The 19,291-nt window shown below is 32.1% G+C and overlaps 1 protein-coding gene and 1 long non-coding RNA gene across 2 annotated transcripts in view; both read left to right on the forward strand.

Moving 5' to 3' along the window:
* Positions 1-19,291, forward strand: part of LOC143081456 (uncharacterized) — a 115,512-nt gene that overhangs the window by 25,953 nt on the left and 70,268 nt on the right. The gene's annotated exons all lie outside the window — the stretch shown is intronic.
* LOC143085017 (uncharacterized) lies at positions 14,161-15,798 on the forward strand. Its single transcript, XR_012981231.1, has 3 exons — positions 14,161-14,337; positions 15,057-15,191; positions 15,732-15,798. It is a non-coding gene; the product is annotated as an uncharacterized LOC143085017 (long non-coding RNA).

Genomic DNA, 19,291 nt, shown 5'->3' on the forward strand with positions numbered 1-19,291 from the left:
TCTTTATTTTGAGTGAAATAACTAACAGTTTAGCTTTCGACTAATATTTGAAATAGTTTGACTATCAATATTGGGGTTAATACGTCTTATTTTGTATTTATTGATTGTTATGTCCATAAATGACGATATAAGTTTTTACATTGAATGATTAATATTGTACTTATTCAAAGTTTTGTCTTTTTTTGTTGTAAAGTTACGTTGATGTCCTAGGATGGAGGAGGCTTTGGCAAACTTGATTAACCATGTCATATAAAACAGTGTCTGGTATTTAGTTGTTGTCGTCACTTACTGTCTGCTTTTTGCATTCCATTTATTCATTAACCGTCAATCATAACTCTTTTTTGGTTTGAAATCTTTTTACTAGTCAAATGGGGACTTTTAAAGCTTACATGTATTTTTGCATTATTGTTTTTTTATTTAAATGATGAAGCTCGTTCAGTAACCCATAGTTGCTAGAACCAAGTAAGTTGGTCTTTTTTGGCAATCATATTATATGACTGTGTTTAATATACAGATACGTAGGGAACTGGTTTGCAGTCTAGTTAATAATTATACGTATGATCTCGGTTATTAGTTTGGTTTTAGTTCAGAAATATGATAGTATAATAAAGACATCATACACCTTCTTAATTGCGCTGTATTGTTTTTCTCTCTGAATTTGGTGCTGATAAAAAAAACATATTTTTCTATTATGAAAAAATAAAAATGAAACAAAATGATTGACCTCTTAGACACATTCAACATGGAAAAGTACATATATCGCTGAACTAGTATATATGTGTTTAGGGGCCAGCTGAAGGATTCCTCCGGGTGCGGGAATTTCTTGCTACATTGAAGACCTGTTGGTGACCTTCTGCTGTTGTTTTTTTATGGTCGGGTTGTTGTCTCTTTGACACATTCCCCATTTTCATTCTCAATTTTATAAAAAAACTAAAACAATTAAACGGTATTATTCACAATATTATTGGAACAAAGGAAAAACATATATCATGATTCTGACATGGTACAGTCATTTTTCGAAAAAAAAGGTAGTTTTAACCCGGTTTATAGCTTGCTTAACCTCCCACTTGTACCATATATGTTATAGTTCCGTTAAACTGACAAAATTGGGTGAGCAACAACAAAGCAAAGTAGATACTAATTTGACAATGACGGCTGTTTATATTGTTGATAGTACATATCGTGTATGCGTCTTTTTACACACGGAGAAAACGTTTATTTTTATTTCTTGCAACTGTTCGTATATTTGTTGTAAAACGACAGTTAACAAGGATAATTTAAATGTGAGATACCAAAGAGACATTTAAACTCGTAAGTGATGACAAAAAGACAACAAAAAATAGTATAAAAAACATAACCTACAACTCAAACTGTTTCTGATGTCACTTAACTAGTACACAATTTTATTTACAGGCCAGATGAGGACCACCTTCGGGTGCTAGACTTTCCCGCTGAGTTCTAGACCTATTGGAGACCTTCGGCTATTGTCTGTTCTTTGGTCAGGCTGTTGTCTCTTTGACATACTCCCTATTTTTATTCTCAATTCTCAATTTTATTCATGTTGCTCAATTTAATGTAAGTATATCCTTCTCCACATTTAGAACCCATTGCGTTAATCATTTATTAAGTACAAACCAAGTAATTTTAAGGTCGTATTCGATAAAAGGTAGTTCGGATTATGGCTAAAATAATGGGACATATCTATCTTCATCTGTGAAACAGATATTCCATAACAGTCAGCCACCTCCGAAAACTTTACGAAGTGAGGAATATATTTTAACCACTTGTAACTCATGGTTAAGCAGATTTATTGTGATGTACAGTTCTCTTTTATAATAAGTAATACTGTTATTTCAAAAATTATGGTTATTATTGTTTCATTATTATCATTGTCATTATTATTATGATTATTCACTTTATCATATCGTCGTCTCTTTCATTATAATTGTTTGAATGGTATATTGCTAGAGTATCGCCACATATTTGAGGTATATTTTTTTTATCCTACAATAACTAAATAAACTTGTATATTAAACACACATATACACCTATGTCAGCTTTTTACGTTATTACTACTTTAGCTGTATAACTGTATGGAATGGTAGATGAAAGAATAGCTCAATATGATATCATTATTACTTTTCCACACAACTGTTGCGTTGACAGTTACTGCACAACGTAAGTTTTTAATAGCTTGTTCATTTCGAATCAATTCAATTTTGTTGTAACTTTCATCCATTTTAACATCGTTGGTGTTCATATAACGTTTTACGGATCAAAACTGCTATATATGTTAGTACTTTTAAAATATGTGTACATGACGTAACAAAAAAAAATAGAATCGAGTTTACTCATGCACTATACATATTTTCCGATTTATTTTTTATAGGATTCCTTTTCTAACATGACACTTTGGATACTATACAATGATACATGATGCATATTTAAATTTTGTATTATTTTTTACAATGTTAGGATCAGTCTACAGATGTAGTTTACCAATTCAATTCGTTGCCTAATCATGAACGTAACATAAATTTTGAAACTATATTTGCGTACTTCTATATGCTTCTCTTGTATAACCGAGTTAAGTAGTTCGATATGAACATGAATAAATCGAGAAATTAACAACTATCGGTCACCATGCGGCCTTCAACAATGGGCAAAGCCAATACCCGATAGTCACAATTATAGACAGTTTATTTCAGATATTTGGTATACACTGCTTACTTAACATAAGTGTGTGTTCCACATTACCATAAACGTTATGTTTCCTTTTTTAATACCTCGTAAAACTGTCACACTACTACTTTCTTCTCATAACAATACAATCACATACTTAAGGTTCGTTCCACTTTTGTGATTCAGATGATATATTTCGATTGGCTATACACTGGTATTCTAAATATTTTAGCGCTGTTGCAAACATAAAGAATCATAATTTTGACTTAATTCCAGTTTTCGCTATTTCAGCACGACGGTTAACGTTTAGAGACATAAAATACTTACCCTTTCTTAAGGTACCTGTTTTATTTTAAGATTCTATGCTGTGGTTGTTTCTGTTGCTGTTTTTGTGTCGTTGCCTTTTTGTCCTTTTAGAGGCTAGACCGTTTGTCTGTCTTCGAAGTATGGTTCATAACATTCCTTTCAGTAGCCTATTATTGTATGTCTAATGAAGACATTACTAATCACCTAAATATTTAAGTAAAATTGAATTGATACTGTCTGACAATTATTATAGTTTCCTATAGAAAAATAAAAGGACGAGACAAAATGGATTTTAAAATCTTATTCATTTTAGGGACATAAAAATAGGATGTGTGTTCAATTAACAGTGACACTAGTGTCAAACTCCTGTTTGGCATACATTCTATATAGTTTACATCATAATGAACACATGTTCTAAGTTTTTAGTTGGTATGAATACAACTTCAGAGTTGATCTATTTTATACCGTTATATGAAAATGTTACAGAATTAAACTATCATATGTCCATGTCCTGGGTTCTATCCATTATTGTGAAAATATTTTGAAAATGTTACACTATACACCTAAACAAGGATTTAAGTTGATATGACCACAGCATAGTGATAGACTATCTTAATGAAAAGCCTAATACATGAAGAACGAACGGAATAAGGATTAATAAAATAAAGACTCAATCACAACTATTAAACTATAAAAGGATTTGAGAACAAAACTAACACCAACATTCGATTACTAGTGTTTCAAGTAATGTTTAGATGCTCAAAATATTGAAAGGGGTATACTAGCAACTTAACACAAGCTACATTAAATTATTCCTGTTTTTTTGTTTTATTAAAACAAAAACTGGAATAAAACCGTTTAAATATTTAAAGATGGAAGGTGAGGTATGAGTGCCAATGAAACAACACTCCATCCAAATAACAATTTATAAAATTAAACCATTATAGCTCAAGGTAAGGCCTTTAACACGGAGTTTTTGGCTCACACCGAAAAGCAAGCTATAAAAGGCCCAAAAAATTACAAATGTGAAACCATTAACACGGGAAAAGCAACGGTCTAGTCTATATAAAAACGAAAAACTAGAAACACTTATGAACCACAAAAACAGACGACAACCACTGAACCACTGATTCTTGACTTAAAATTGGACCTTGCCGTATACAGAACATACGTGCAAAAACAAAATACACAAACATGGAAAGAATGGCTCTATAGTATCTTTAAAATACTCCATGATAAAGGTGATAACGAAGAAGAAGTATTTCCCCCAAAATACAGTACATGGCAACATCTGTATATGGAAAGCAATTACAGTATTGACACGAAAGATGCAAGTATTTTATGATTATTTGATCATATTTCCATTTTTTTACAGATAACCTTACACCATTTGGTATTGCAACTCATAGTTCTGATTTTTCTAGTAATAAAAATGAGGGAAAACCGGAAAACGCTATTAATCCACCAATATCAAATCAGTATTCCTTAGATAATTGTTCAAGTACAAGACTTGCACAAACTGGTATACAGACAGCATGGTGGATGTTCGAGTTTTCTTCTGGTACCGCATACATAACAGATATAACAATTTATTACAGAGAAAACTGTAAGTATTACCAACTTATATTTAATAGTATAATTATGTTTCAATTTGTCTTTCACCATTCATATATCACATACATGCTATCTTGTTTTCATAATTTTTTTCACATTTATTGTCAATATAATGGAATTTTATGCGATTGTCTTGCATGTTTAAAGACAGGTTCAACTCACTTTTTTTCAAAAGAAGAAAATGCCTGTACTAGGTCAAGGAAGTGAGTTATATGACAGTTTTTAATGTATTTGAGATTTTGATTTTGCCATTGAATTTTAAACTTTCTATAGTATGTATTGGTACTTTTGATTATGTCAGTGAACTATAATACCTATACTAGACTGCACACAATTAGTTACTTTTTAATACAAGTAGGCCCTTTTGCGAATTCTTTGAGAATTCTTAGAGGTTATTGCCGGCATTTGGATCATTTACTCAAACAGTCATCCACTTTATGCATATCAGAACCACTAAAACATTAACAAATGTTTAAGGTTAAATGAATAACCTTTAGATTTGCTTCAATTTGGAACATCTTGACATAATTTTGTCGTCGGAATAATGTCCCATTATAAAGATGATAGATCTATTAAGGGACTTCATTTGTGATTATAAGTCAAATAACCTTGATCATCTGAAACCTAATCCTATCAGATTAGTTTATAACCAGTAACAAGAGGTCTCACCTTGACACTAAAATGAGCGTTTCTTCAATCAAAATATTATTTCTTCAACCCCTACAATTTTTCATCACTAGTTTATTTTTTCGATAAAAGAAATGTTACACAAAAGCATGTTATTTGTACTATAAGCACCTATAACTTAAATTTTAGCTTCAAGGATGTGCAAATATATGTAAAATGAGATATCTTTGATGTATATATTTAATGGCTAAATTTTTTACTTCACTTCAAATTCAACAAAAGAAAAGAAAGTCAGGCAAATATACGTCAAGAATACTAGTAAAATGCATACAAGATCAGCAGCCGATCTCAATATTTACATGAAAACCTTGCGAAAGAGTGCATTGGACTATTGTACAGTACAATGATATGTTTGTGGGTCGCTATTGAAACAGTGCTATAGTTTGCTAATTTTGGGCGAAAACTTAATACATTATGAATGTAACAGCTAGTTCAGCAGGTCTTGCAAGAAGTAATCTTATTTTCTTTATTCGAAAAGTGAACACTCTCCCTAAATATTTATTTTTGATAACCTTGTAAAAATTTAGCTGATTTTTCATTAAACGTCTCATTTAGAATTAAACATCACAGACAGACAATGACTTTTTCTCCAATGTATTATCAAACTCTTTAAATGTTTGATGTGTTGAAAACTTCATTTGATTACGGGAATAAGACATTCAAATAGCTGAAACGTATTGTTGCCAAATCAAAAATGAACAAATTGACAAAATGATGGATCGAAAGCATTATTTAGACATTCTATAATGTAGTAGACTGGAATATAAACAAGATCAAAATATGGTTGAACAATGATTTGGGCTTTTATTAGACTTGAATATAAAGTAAAGCATATTTTCCAGTGAAACTAAAAGACCACTTAGAACCTATCTGACAGAAGCAGTCTGATGGTGCAAATGACCATTTTATTTAGCTTATTTAGTGCAGGAAACATCACTTACAAACCAATTTTGTTCTTGATGGTCCGTTTATTTGATAAACTCTTTAAAATAAGACTGAACAATAATATGTTACGTCATTGTCAGTTTTATCCAAATAAGATCAGTAAAAAGTAAAATAAAAAAAAATACTTAACTCCGTGAACAATTCAAAAGAAAAGTCCCTAATCAAATTGAAAAATCAAAACCCTTAACCCATCAAACGAACGGATAACAATTGTCATATTCCTCTACATCTACATCATACGACGATCCATCAGCACATTGATGACTATACGTCGGCGCATCGCAAACAGACACTTAATAAAATATAATAACTAATTTTGTGCAATAATTCAAAGATAATTTTGTGCAAAAACAAAACAAAAATTAACGCATTTACATTATTTACAAACAGGTTAGATATCTAAATATACTGACTCTGGATCAGTATTTTAAACTGATCCAGGGAGTTAACGCTGATGATGTTTTGTGGGAGTGAGTTCCACAGTACAACAGTGAATGGAAAAAAGCTGTACTTGAAATAGTCTGTTCTTGTGCTAAATGTCTGGTATTGTAATGGATTTAGTGAATCTGGTGTTTTTGACTGGCTGTGGTACAAGGTAAAGGTTTGGGTCTACTGCAATGAGATGGTGAGAGATTTTGTAAAGCATAGTGACTCGATTGATGTTTCTGCGAGTTTCAAGTGACTTCCATTGAAGATGGTCAATCATGGAAGTAACACTACTGGTGTTGTGGTATCTGTTGGTGACATAGCGTGCTGCCCTTCTTTGTACTTTTTCAATGTTGTTTTTTTGTTTTTGGGTGTGAGGTGACCAAACTGAAGAGCAGTATTCTAAATTAGAACGTACCATGGATTTGTATGCCAAACTTTTAGTTTCTTCCTGGTTTATTTTCAAGTTTCTTTTTAGAAAGCCTAAGATCTTATTTGCTTTTGAAGTAATATTATTTATGTGTGTATCCCAAGACATGTTGTGAGAAAGGGTGATACCAAGATATTTTGCAGTGCTGACGGATTCTAAGATGTGGCCTTTTAATACATAATCATGTTTGAATGGTGACTGTGATCTTGTTACAGTGAGGGAGTTGCATTTTTCAGGATGGAATTGCATACCCCAAGTTTTTTCCCAATTGGCTAGGCAGTTTAGATCATTTTGTAGTATGGTACAATCTTGTTGGTTTGTTATGTTTCTGTATAAGATACAATCATCTGCAAACAAGCGTGTTTTTGATGTTACTGCTGCAGGAAGGTCATTAATGAAGATGAGAAAAAGTAGTGGACCCAAAACCGAGCCTTGGGGCACCCCACTTACCACAGGCATTTGACTAGATACCTCTCCGTCAAGGGCAACCTGTTGCGTTCTGTTACTAAGGAAGGCTGATACCCAATTCCAGGTATTTCCCCTTATGCCATAATTATCCATCTTCCTTAATAACTTTTTGTGAGGTACCTTGTCAAATGCCTTGGAGAAGTCTAAAATAATAAGATCAATTTGTACACCATTATGGAGGTTACTAAGTAGTTCATGACTTAAAGTAAGTAGCTGTGTTTCACAGCTGCGTTTTGATCTGAAGCCATGTTGATTGTCCACAAGGATGTTATGTGTGTCCAGATGTTTTAGTATGTTACTTACAACAATGTGTTCGAGCAGTTTGCAGCAAATGCATGTTAGAGAGACAGGTCTGTAATTACTGGCTAGGTATTTTTCGCCTTTTTTAAAAATAGGGATCACATTTGCCTGTCTCCAGTCTGTTGGTACATCTCCTTTCAAAAAAGATGTGTTAAAGATGAAACTCAAAGCGAGATGTGGTGCAAATTCTGGTGCAAATTGTTTAAGAATTCGTGCTGGTATTTCGTCTGGACCTGTAGCTTCCTGACTTGGTACAGGCATCTTCTTATGTAGAAAAATGATGGATTGAACCGGGTTGTAAAGCTAGCCAAACCTATTACTTGTATGACAGTCGCATCATTTTCCATTATATTGACAACGATGTGTAAACAAAACAAACAGACTCAATTACTAAAAATGTCAAACATAGTGGAACATCAGTCAACGTTGTGTTATCATCTTTATCACTATAAAACAAACACATGCAACAAAGAAGCACAAAAAGGCACAACCAAATCTAACAACCCCCTTTTAGCTTTTTTATTAAAAGATTTTATTTATATATGTAAAATTCACCCATAAAGGTTGAAAGATTTTAAGTACTGTAACCGAGTAATTAATACGTCAGTACATATAATCTATACTTCAAGACCATCGTGTATTCTTTCTATTGTTAATTAAAATATTTATCAACAAGGTCTTAATATCTTCTGATGAACATTTTTAGAAAAAGGACGAGACGTTCTTTGACATACCACTTATTCATCAACTTTCTGCTCAGACACTAGTGACGTTTAACAAAGTTCCAGTAGGAGCTGCATGCTCTTCAATACTGCATAAGATGGGAAATGTATATCTCATATGCAGGTGAAGTTGGTTTTTTGCTACTAAGCTGATAATTTCAAAGTTAAAATCGTCTCGTTTGTGATAGATACTGGTACTGATGAGATGACTGTTTATGTCAAATTCGAAGCATAAGTTCGGATTGTTAATGAAAGACCATTACCAATATGTCTTTTAACAAGTGTCTAAAGGAACTCCGAATCACACGAAAATAAGCAGAGGTCGACAAGGAGAGGCGCACAGTAGGAATGCCGACAAATTGTTCAACAAGTATATCTAAAAATTCAAAAAATATATTGTCAATAGGAAACACTACCATACTGATAACTGTTGCCTCTGTGTAGAATGTTTCACAATTAAAACAATAGGCCTTTTTGAATCGCAAGGTAGTACATTTAAAGCGTATGTTACCATTTGTATGTTGAAAAGCATTGATGATTAATTCTTTTAGACGATTTTTCAATTTAACATTGGGAATGGTGGTATACAAGGTTAAAAAAATAAAAAGTTTCCATAGAACTAATTGCAGAAAATGACCGAGTTGTAAAATTTTCTAGAAGTTCTTTAGAGTTTTTAAGAATTCACATATGGTTAATACCACTTCGCGAGTAAACAGTTCACAGTACGTCTGTAGACCCTTTTCACTGCGCACATAATCTTAGTCAATCTAATTGACAATTCTGTAGTGGAACATGCTAATGAGCCGGCAATGTACCGTTGTTTGTACGGAATTTTGCAAAGATAAGGTACCAATACAAACAATGTAAATCGTATGTTTTGTTGTTTAATCCAATGTTCATTGAAGCCATGAAGTATTTTTATGATTCGCCAGAATCTCATCCTTGTCAAAGGATATGTTTATGTGTGTGGGCTACCCAAGTTCTCATTTATTCCTTGTTTATTATAAGTGCTGTAATAATGAGGCTAGTAGGACAGTAACAGGTCAGAGGTTTTTTATGTATTGTTCTAATACAAGGTCCTGTATTGCTTGTTTATGGTGAAATATGTTGGTTCAATGGTTTTGGTGTAACTGTAGAATACAATAGGAATAGACTGATTTTGAAAATGAAGAGGATTTTAGATGTTGGTGTTGATTTGCATCAATTCCTCTATTGGTAAAGTAAACCGGAAGGAATGTCATATTTTGCTCATGTAAAGATTCAGATTTACTGATTTTTAAAGGACGGAAAAGAGCTACATCACAAATTACACTGTCAAGTCTGTATAGATGAAAAAAAATGTATCGATGCATCTTGTGTCAGAAACTATTTATGATTATTGCATAAAACTTCACACACAAGACGACAGGCGTATCATGCGTTTATTGCGTCACAGCTGTTTATTGTGTTTACAAAAAGAAAAGATAGGTGTTGATTCACTTGAAGCAGGTGTATTTAAACAGTCAAAAATATAAACGCAACATGGCTTTAATTCATGATAGGTATCTGACATTTTAAAGTAATAACTACCTTCTGGCTGAAAGTACATCAAATCAGGCGTATCCCGGAGAATATTCAGTGGACACACAAATACTGGATACTATGCTTTGTTCAGAAAAAGGTAAAATCACGAAAATACTGAACTCCGAGGAAATCAAAACGGAAAGATCCTTATCAAAGGGCAAGATCAAAAGCTCAAACACATCAAACGAATAGACAACAACTGTCATATTCCTGACTTGGTACAAAAATGGTGGATTTACCTGATTTTATATCTAGTTGAACCTCACATTAGTATGACATCAATAATTTCAATCATATTGACAACGATGTCTTAACAAAAAAAGATAGTATAGATACAGCTTAAGAATGACAGAAAGGTTGATCATGACTGTATGGTTTATTTTTCAGATTTTTAAATTCCTGTTGAGATAAAAAAAAAAAAAAAAAAAACAACAAAAAAAAACAGTTGTTCGTCATAGGAATAAAATTAACTGATAGGAGACTAAATATGGGTGTTTTAAACATTATTTAGACTATTACGTATACTCAACCTATACCATCTTTCGTATGTTTTGATATTATAGGAACGTAAGATTTTGAACTTATTATTCAATTAATTTACTTGGAGGACATTCATAAAATAAAATCAGATACTTTTATTACAGATGCTTTTCGGATGAGAGGATTTCAGTTATATGTGACCAATACATCAACAATACCACCTGTGGGTTATCTCTGTTATGAAGATCCTCGAGGTCCTTATCCAGAAATCACTCAGACAATTCCTTGTAATAAACTAGGAAAATATGTAATTTATCACGATAGGGTCGGATCGGAAGAAAGAGGAGGACGTTATATCTATCTACCTAGTGTTGAGTTATGTTACGTTGCCATACATGGTGAGTTTTATTTTGAAAGTACTGCAATCGTTTATGCAAACTGTTTCCATTGACACTATCATGTTGGTTGTTCTATAGCTCGTATGTGTTTTCTTGCGATTTTAGATAATAATATTTGACATCAAGAGACTGTCGTACAAGTGAAAGATTAAGCGCTATAAGACCAGCTTAAATCCACGATTTTCTACATTTGAAAATGCCTGTACTAAGTCAGGAATATGACAATTGTTGTCCATTCGTGTGATGTGTTTTGTCATTTGATTTTGTCATTTGATTAGGGACTTTCCGATTGAATTCTCCTCGGAGTTCAGTATTTTTGTGATTTTATTTTGTACCATAGCACAATAACATAATGACGGGATGTATAAGTACATAGTCACGTCATGTATGTAACAAGGGAATATAAAAGTCATATGAATTTGTTTAAGGTTGTCAAAAGAACTATTGGGGGCGTAACTGTGAGATTTCCTGTGCAGCCAGTTGTATAGAGCAGCATTGTTTCCCTGAGAATGGTTCCTGTATTTTGGGAGGATGTAGCGATTCAGACTGTTTGACAAGTACTTGCGATACAGATACTGCAGTTTGTACCAAAGGTTGTAAAATTAGGCGCACTGGATTCTACTGTAACAAATGTAAGTAATAATTCTACATATTCGTGATGATGTAAAGGTAATAACTACAATCATTGTATGTTTTCAAGTAATTTATATATATATCAATGACGGGTAAAATGAAAATATTTTAAAATAACCTACAAAATTAAAGCGCGATTCATATATTCATTCTTTGTTATTTTGAATAATTTAACCCTCTCCAATGTAAATTAGTCTGCCAAAAACTGCCATATTTTGAACAAATATAAAAAAAGAAGATGTGGTATGATTGCAGACGAGACAACTCTCCAAAAAGAGACCAAGTGACACATAAATTAACAACTATAGGTCACCGTACGGCCTTTAACAAGGAGCTAAGCCTATACCGCAGAGTCAGATATGAAAGGCTTCGAAATGACAATGTAAAACAATTCAAACGAGAAAACTAGTGGCCTAATTTATGTACAAAAAATGAACAAAAAACAAAACAATAACACATAAACAAACGACAACCACTAAATATCAGGCTCCAGACTAGGGACAGGCATATACATACAGAACGTGGCGGGGTTAAACATGTAAGCGCGCCCCAAACCCTCCCTATAGCCTTGGACAATGGTGAAACAGCACGACATAAGAACGAACTATCAAAATCAGTTGAAAAAGGCTTAAGCAATCAGATAAAAATGCAAATACAAGTGGACGTGGACGTAGCCGAGTACTTGTACATCCCAACAACAAAAGACCCTATGTACAGATCTGAGAGCACTTGCAGTTACTGACAGAAAGTTCAAAGACAGGAACAACTATTAAAAAAATCATGTATCAAAGACCAAAAACTATACTTATCATTAAACATGTTAAACAAATTGTTAAAATGATGACAACACGATTGTTATCAAGTTTATCTTTTTTTTTTACTTTTATTGTAGACAATTAGTGTCAATATGAACGTTGCATTTCATTTTGAAGCCGTTCTCACAATTTTTGAAATATAAAAAGTAGGTTTCGTATGTACTGATACTCATACTAAACTGCGTCTATTTTCACTATCAATATCATATCGGGTAATCGATTATAAGCAAAGTCATCCAGCATTAAACATTGATGATGTTAATTTACTTACAGATGATCTTGTATTTGACAGTTCAATGTTGATCAATACAACTGACAATGAACAAGCTAGTTTAGTAAAGGATGGAAATTTAACATCATGTGTCACAACACAAGGGTCCAATATATGGGTTCAGGTGGACCTTACGGAAATAAGTATTGTGACGGAATTATATATAACTTTAATTGGTATGATATTATAATCCCTCCTATTATATGTTAGTTAAAGCTAAAACAGACATTTAAGTGTTTTACAATTACAAAAAAATGTATATACTACTAAAACTAAGCAATTTGATTAATGTACATGATATAATGTAGATGAAAGGCCACATACTTTTTTAAGGTTATGTACATTACATATATAATACAGCTTTAGATATCTTTGATTTTCTGTTATATAAATATTTATGCATTTTAAGTGTTTACATTATTCTATTTTGCTTGTTGTTTCAAGTAAGTATGCATATCAATTTGACTATGGTTGGCAAATGTGGGGCATGGTCTGTTTATCGTATCGGAAACACCTATCACCCCGGTTTTTCGGGCGAGGTTCTTTCTTTGTTTGTTTTTAGTTTAATGTATTGTGCTTTGTATACTTATGGTTGTGATTTAGTCTTATTCTTATAAACTAGTTTTATTTTTCACAAGGCATGTCCATTTTTGAGATGCATGTCCCTTTTGTAACCTTGTTTTAAACTGGTTTAGATTTCACATTCGGTGTTAAATTGAGTATCCCATAACTCAGAGAAAGCCTGTTACATGAAGTCACTTATGCATGTTAAAGCATTTCTTCATTTTGCATGGAGAAAAATCTCGAGCATGTTTTAGTTGGTGACCTTAAGTCACATCGTTGCTACTTGTATTAGTTTAATAGTGTTGCATTTTAATATGTTATGTGATCTATTTATTTAAAATTCTTTTCCACTTCTATTGTTTTATACAATTTTCATTTGATCCTTAAAGATGTCGAAATATGCAATCTGATTGAAACAATGAAACTTTCAAATGTAATTACAAAAAAAAGAGTAAATATCAGTTGTTCAATTAATAAGAAGAATATGTGAATCTGATAGATATTTTTCTCTTCTACACGCGATACTTAAACTCTAACAGGAAGGATCATATAGCTAAATATATCTAAAGTGTGAACGGACTTTCTTATAGACAATATTACATATTGTTATATACATTTGTACATGTATTAAGATGTTTGCATTTGTATTATAGTGAATTTTTTTTTATTTACTGTCACATTGATTTCATTTTCCTTTTAAATACCGATAATAATAACAACTTAAAATAGCAATTGCTACCTGTGGGTGTTATGTGTTATACTTTTGTTACTTGTGGTCATGTATATGCATTCTGTATCATTTTATATTCATAATGTTTTAACTTTTATTGTTAAGTTAACACCACATATCCAGGACATCATACCATTTACGCTTCAAACACAAGTGATTTATGGGGAAACGGAACTGTTTTATACAGAGATGAATCCTTACCAGCTGTGATCAATGTCAGTACCGTTTTCAGATACCTTACCTATGTATCTCGAAATCAGAACAAATTTTCTGAGCTTGGATTATGTGAAATTGGGATTGTTGGTGAGTGATAAAATACTAAACAAACTAGAAATGACAATGTATTAGGATATAATTATTAGCTTTCATAACGATTTCTTTCTTATTCGCATTGAATTATTTATTTTAAATTTCGTCTGCTTGCGTGTTTAATTCGAAACATTGCTGTGACAGCAATATGTATTGTCAATCAAGCTTGGACTACTCAAAAGATTCACTGCTTATCGTTATGGAACACAAAATTTAAAGCACTTCTATTTATTTGACTTTATTGTCGTGATGCTGTTTATTATTCTTTACTGAAAAAATGTTTCGAAAATTCATGTTATGTCATGAAACGATTACAATCGAAATACATGACATTTACAATGCTATTAAATAACTGTAAACATTTCAAACTGAATTTGTATTTGTTACCCAATATCTCCATGAAATTAAAATCGTTTCTACCTACCATGAGGCATTAGCAAGATGTAAACCATGTTGTTGATGAGTAAAGTGCAGAAAATTCTGGTCTAGTATTATCATTCAAAGGAAAGGTGAAAGGTATTAATTATGGAATTTTGCCAAAAAATAACTAACATCTTTCTCTTTACTTGCTTAGTATTTGCCCTTTGATATGTAAATAGAAACTTGAAGACACGCTTTCAAACATTTGTTTTTTTATTCACATTAAAGAAATTAAAAAAAATCAGGGTTAGGAAAGGTATCTATTTTATACATAACCATTTTTTGCTTTTTAGGCTGTCCACCTACACACTATGGACCTTTTTGTAGTACATTGTGTCCAGTGTACTGTAGTGGACCATGTGACCTTGAAACAGGAAATTGTACATATGGATGCGTGAACGGATGGATAGGTGGTAAATGTGAATTAGGTATGAAAAAAGGTCATCAGTGTTTTATGTATTCATACATGTACCTGGCCCGGTTTTGGTAACTTGCATTTCAACTACGCTTAATACTCAACAAAAATTCGAAGATAAATATTGCCAAAAGGCTAATCGCAAGTCTAAATGAAAACATTGTCAACAATTAAAAACGAAATTAAAACAAAAGAATCTAAGTAAAAAGAAGTGAGAAGAAAAAGATCAAACGTATCACAAAGAACTAAAATTGATGAACGCAGATAATGTTGATTGATTTGCAGAGGGAAGTGAGCCATGTGCAGGGTATATTATAAGTATACCTAATCGTGGTTCAGTGGAATGAGAAAAACAAATCATCCATAAACTTATATAACCATGATGACAGAGACAATGCAATTTAATATGTAACGTTTGTTAATCGAGGTACATTACTATAATAGATATTCCTTTCTAGTCATTCTACTGATTTGCGGAAATGTTAGAGACAAGAAAAACATTTGTGATAAATATTCATAATGTATATAAATAAATTGTGTGTGTATGTTTCAGGTCCATTGTGTTACGAGCAAAATTTAAAGGACTTAACTACGAACTGTTCGCCTGAAATATATCAGGTACTTCAAACTTAATGTTAATGATATTGAATACTCTCATCATAGATACCTGGATTATTTTTTTGAAATGGTTTTATTAAAGTAGCATTAAATTTACATAACAGTGTCATTGAAAGTAAAATGAACATTTAATTTACAAATATGAGCAAGTGCCTACACGTACATATTTTATGCAAAACAAAAACCATTAATATCCAATGATATGGCAAATATAAAAATATAATAGATGCAAATCTTAAGGCGAAGTGTACGTAATTGCACGCCTCTAGCGGAATACGGGATTAAAAACGTTCGTCGTTAGTTACGCCAGTTATCTCCCTTTCTCCAAGAAAGGACACACGACCTAGAAACTACTTTTTGCGGTCTATCATGCCTCCAACAAACACAGTTGTCTTAAAACCTCATAGAAATTATCTGAATTACTCCAATTAGAAATCAAAGCATTCTGTACGTTGTTCTGTGTGCAGACTTTAAAACACTGTGTTTTTGGTTTTCTTTTAGACACATAGGAGAAGGCATTTCGGGTTTATGATATCAACACCCCACAACAAAATTATAAACAAATAAACAAATAAACATGAAACAATTTTACTTTTATTGATATCAAATTAATTGACCCAACAATATCGTTTTAAAAAGACGTAGTCTTGAACGAAAAGTACAGAACTCAACGTAAACTTTTATAATTAATAGGTTCAAAATAATTAATGAAAGACGTAAGAATTTAATTCAGATTAAAAAGACGTTGACATGTTCGCATTTTATGCAATTGATGATTTTAGGAAATGATTTATATTCATATAAGAAATTAGACAATATCAAGAGAATAATTTGACCACTAGTGCACTTATAGATCCTTATACAAGTCGGAAGAACAAAGACGGAAAATAAACAAAAAATAAACAAATTAGGCTCAAAAGATTACTCAGTAACTTAAAAGTTGTCTCACTCTAACATTCATCTTAGAATAAGTAAAAACTATGTAATTCGACTCCCAGTTTTCAACCTTTTCTACATATGCAGAAAATAAACAGGTCTCTTCCATTCCGTCCGCAATTTACGGGAAAACTAAATATAAATTTAGAATCAAATTGAAATTGAAAGTACACATGTAGGATAAAATATAGCATGTCATTTCTTCTTTATCAAATTTCAATTTCGAAGAGATATATCGCGAAATCCGTTTTCTTTTATTGTGCCTGTGTGCATCATTCAAATTAGAGAATGTAATTTTAAAGTAACAAGTCTCAATTTAAGATTATGAATGAATATAATATAGTAACACGAGGGGGGATAGGACCTTTTATCGGGACTCCGAGATCGGGTGTTTTTTAGCTCGGGATTTCGGGATTGAATCGAATATTTCTTTTTTACTACCAATGTCGTACCCCCTCCCCCTCCCAAAAAAAACAAAAAAAAATCTTTAAAAAAACGTTGAATGTAAATGATATGAAGTCCAAAGTCTTATATTATAAGACTAGTAAACCATAGGCTTCTCAATTCTTGTATGGTCAGGGACTAGGTGAAAGCATAGAGCTGGTTGTAATTCTGTTACTTCACAACATGGTATTTGTTTTCTGTAAATATTTTCATATAAGGCCGTTGATTTTGTCAGCTGAGTCTTTTGTGGCCTACACATTATGTTTTTCATTCAATTGTTGAAAACAGTATGGTGGTTTATAGTGTTTGCTTACATCGACTTGATTTAACCAGTGGCGGACAGTTGTTTCATTGGAAGTCATACCACATCTCCTTATGTTTTTTTATATTAAATAAGTAGGGATCAGCTATGCATTTCCATTATGCAGAGACAATATTCGTACGGCACTACGCTATAGGTAACCCCGTGTAGCAATACATTATGAATAATCGACGGGTATTACACTGAGTAGATTCTTATAAAACTTTATTAGGTAAATTTTTAAAGCATCGACCATGATACATTCTCATAAGGTCGCCTTTGGTACTTTCTTCTATATCTTTAATTTTACACCAGTTAATTAAAAGCATTACACTATATACATTGCTAAAGCATTTCCCTATACACAATATTATTGTATAACAGTACTGGGTATGTTCCTGTCGTAATTGCACTAGGTAAGTTGATCTCGAAAGTATCATATTAGGTGTATGTTTTCATCTTGAATATGTATAAAATATCTGCGACGGGAAGTTATACCAAATACTCTGATCTTTTCTATTTTGTTAAAATGTATAAGGGAGTCCTTCTTTTTAACCCCATTACGGCCTAAAAAATTCTGAAGATTAAATGAAATAAGCACGTTTTAAATTTCAAGCGTCCGAAGCGCTTTTCTGGATTAACCTTGATATAGAACACTAAAGCCACGGATGTATAAGAACCGATCGGAAATAGTTGAAGAGCCATAGTATGCACAATTCTTATTGTTAAAATCCGTGTGTGTGGATTTTTAACAAAAAATGCATTGAACAAACAAATATTTTCTTATGTTACTGAACCTCCATCCAGCAAACATTACATCATTCCTTGGCATTAGTTAAAGAAAAGGGAAAGTGATGGCGACAGGAAATTTCGAAAATTAAATATTGTTTTGCAAAGTTACGTCACGAGCATGTGTGTGAAATGGGTTTATAATGTATAATATATTGTGTGCAAATCCTCAGAATAACACCATGAAGAAATGACGAAGATGAAAATATGCAGAAAATAGGTCTAGTTTTTTTAAATACAAACATGCAGAAGTAAGATGGAAAACGAGGTGTATACCCAATCCTAATACTAAAATCGATCAATTCATTCCGACAACATTGTGTTAACCAGGACAAATTCAAACTCGACATGTGATTCATAAAAAAAATTACAATTCATGCAAGCATTAAAAAAAGGTGTTGAAACCACTTTAATATAGAAAAGAATAAAATCTACGGTAACTTTCTTTTATTTGCGGTAAATATAATTACAAACTTGCAACTTTTTGGCGACAGAAATATTGTTTAAAATTAGTTAGTTTATTTTCTTATCAATTTTCAACGCTATATCATTTGTAATACATAGGAAGATGGCTAATACACACGAACGACATTTCTACGACATTGTACGGTATACATGGTATAATAGAGTTACGACGTAGAAGTTGTTGCGACGTTACTGTAGACCATGACGTCGCCGAATAATTTAAATGTTCCGGCCAAAAAAACAAACTTCAACAAGGAGTAGCGTAAAAACTAGTACGGTTGCTAAGGACTTTCTTTGCACCGATGGATTCGTCTTTCATTTTTGAATCGTATATCAATTGAAAAAAAAATCTATTGACCAACAAAATAGAAAATCTTGATAATGTAAAAATATCTGCTAATTTTGATGATTTTCCCTATATATCCTTTGTATTTTTGGAGTATCATGCTATTAATTTCAACGGCTCGTATCTCAAAAACGAAAACGGTTACCCCCTTTTTTATTTTATTTTCTGGTGTAATTTTACAAGCAGAATTCATATGTGCACTTCGCCTTAAAAA

The sequence above is a fragment of the Mytilus galloprovincialis genome, chromosome 1, assembly GCF_965363235.1.
Source record: "Mytilus galloprovincialis chromosome 1, xbMytGall1.hap1.1, whole genome shotgun sequence".
NCBI classification, from domain to species: domain Eukaryota; kingdom Metazoa; phylum Mollusca; class Bivalvia; order Mytilida; family Mytilidae; genus Mytilus; species Mytilus galloprovincialis.